This window comes from Dendrobium catenatum, unplaced genomic scaffold, assembly GCF_001605985.2.
Source record: "Dendrobium catenatum unplaced genomic scaffold, ASM160598v2 fragScaff_scaffold_231, whole genome shotgun sequence".
Classification (NCBI taxonomy): domain Eukaryota; kingdom Viridiplantae; phylum Streptophyta; class Magnoliopsida; order Asparagales; family Orchidaceae; genus Dendrobium; species Dendrobium catenatum.
In genome coordinates this window covers 13,473,870-13,476,432 of record NW_021318693.1, presented here as the reverse complement: position 1 = coordinate 13,476,432, position 2,563 = coordinate 13,473,870, and positions in this window count along the sequence as shown.

Sequence of the window (2,563 nt, the reverse complement as noted above, 5' to 3'; positions counted from 1 at the left end):
AAAAGATTCACTGAGAAGGAGATACAATAGAAGAGAGAAAAATGATTGTGTTTTAGATGTGATGAGAAATATATGTCGGGGTATAGGTGTAAGGACCGAACTCTTCAGTTTCTCATTGTCTGTGATGACGAGGAAACTGAAGAGGGAGGTGAGAGTGGGTTAGAGGTGGAGGAAGAGGAGAAATTGCACCTAGATGTGGTAGAAGTTTCCCTAAACTCTGTGGTGGGGTACACCCCGAATCACACCATGGAAGTTAAGGGAGAGACAGCTGATAGAGAAGTGGTAGTGCTTATAAAAACCCATAATTTTATCTCCACTCAGATTGTTGATTTGCTGTGGGTGAAATAAGTGGATGCAGGCGGCTATGGGGTGATGATGGGCACTGGAAAGGCGGAGATGGGTAGAGGAGTTTTTAGGGGAGTGGTGTTGACCATTCAGGGGATACAGGTGAGGGAAGATTTTCTTCCCTTGGAGTTGAGAAGCATTGATGTCATTATGGGGATGAAGTGACTACAGACCTTGGGGGAGATCAAGATAAATTGAGTAATATTGAGGATGAAACTGGTGGTTGGTGGGAAGAGAATGGTGATTCAGGGTGATTCAGGGCTATTTAAGACTGGAGTATCTCTCAAGTCTTTGATCAGAACCATAGAGGAGGTGGGAGGAGGATATTTGGTGGAGTTACATTGCTTGGAGGGGATCAGACTGGAGGAGGGCAACATTCCCTCTTCAATACAACCACTAATCAAGCATTTCTGTGAGTTTTTCCAGCCTCTTCAGGGCCTAACTCATAAGAAAGAGCTAGATCATACCAGTTCCTTGAAGGATTGGGTGTCGCCGATGAGTGTCCATCCGTACCGTTATCCTCAGATTCAGAAGGATAAGATTGAGAAGTTGATCCGTGAGATGTTAGAAGCTGAGATCATTAAGCCAAGTGTGAGTCTCTTCTCTAGTCCAGTCCTACTAGTCAATAAGAAGGATAGGAGCTGGAGGATTTTTGTGGACTACAAAGCCTTGAACAGGGGGATAGTGCCAGATAACCTCCCAATTCTTGTGATTGATGGGCTCTTGGATGAATTGTTTGAGGCCATGGTGTTTTCCAAGCTAGAATTGAAATCATGATACCATCAAATCAGAATGAGGGAGAAAGACATTCTATAGATAACTTTTAGATCACACGAGGGGCATTATGAGTTTTGCGTAATGCCATTTATGCTTTCTAATGCCACAGCTACTTTCCAGTCTTTGATGAATAGGGTGTTTAGGCAGTACCTCAGGAAGTTTGTTCTGGTGTTTTTTGATGACATACTAGTGTAGAATTGTAGAACAAAATTGAGAAGGAGCATTTGGAGCCCCAGCACTCCCAGTCTTTGATTTTGGGAATCCTATAGGAGGATCAGCTGCAGGACATCCTAAAGAAGTGCAACTTCGCCCAGGCTAGTGTGGAGTATTGGGGACATGTAGTGTTCCAGGAGGGAGTGGCGACCGACCAGTCAAAAATTAAGGCAGTACAGAAATGACCTATGCCTAGGAACATAAGGGAGTTGAGGGGTTTCCTAGGACTGACTGGTTACTATAGGAGATTTGTGAGAGGGTACAGTATCATAGCTTGGCCCTTAACCGAGCAACTGAAGAAGGATAATTTCTTATGGGGAGAGATAGCGACTCAGGCTTTTGAGAGATTGAAGAAAGCCATGACTATAGTTCCAGTTTTAGGTCTTCCGAATTTTAGCCAGATTTTTATAGTGGAGACTGATGCGTCAGGATATAGGTTGGGGGCAGTGCTTATGTAGAATCATAGGCCTATAATATTGTCATGACCCAACCCGACCGGGACGGGTCCCGCTCTCATCGGGTCGTGAGGCCGGAACTTTCAGACTGACTGAACTGATTCCAGGATCTGGCTTTGAAATTTGTTTCAGAACTTTCTTCCAAACATTACACACAGAAACAGACACACAGAGCTACTATAAACATCAAAATACAGCGGAACAGATCATCCATCTTTTCTTCCTCAAAAGAATCATGTACAAATACAGCTCATGGCTTTCAGACAGAAAGAAAGACAGAACAGAAAAGCCATGACTGTACAAAAATCAAAATGACAAAAATACATATACGGAATCAGACTCTGAACTTCTATTCCCCTTCCCAGAACCTGAAAACCACGCAGAAAACAAGGATGAGCTACAACAGCTCAGCAAGATAATAAACCTCCAATCAAAATCCTCAGAGTCCACATCAAACACATCAGACAGAAATCCGAACAGAAATCAGAATACGAAACCAACAGAGCAGAACAGAATGAATCAAATCAGAACAGAACAGACAGAACAGAAATACATCACATCAGAGCTCACAGAACGTACATAAATAAAAAATCAGAAATCAGAGTAAATCATATCAGATCAGAAGTCATATCAGAACAGAACAGAATCATATATCAAAATCAGAATACAGATCAGATCAATTTATATCGTACGGAAATCAGAAATCATATCAATTCAGAACATATCAAAAGGCAGAACAGATTCCCTGACACTGACAGAATCTCAACGGATTC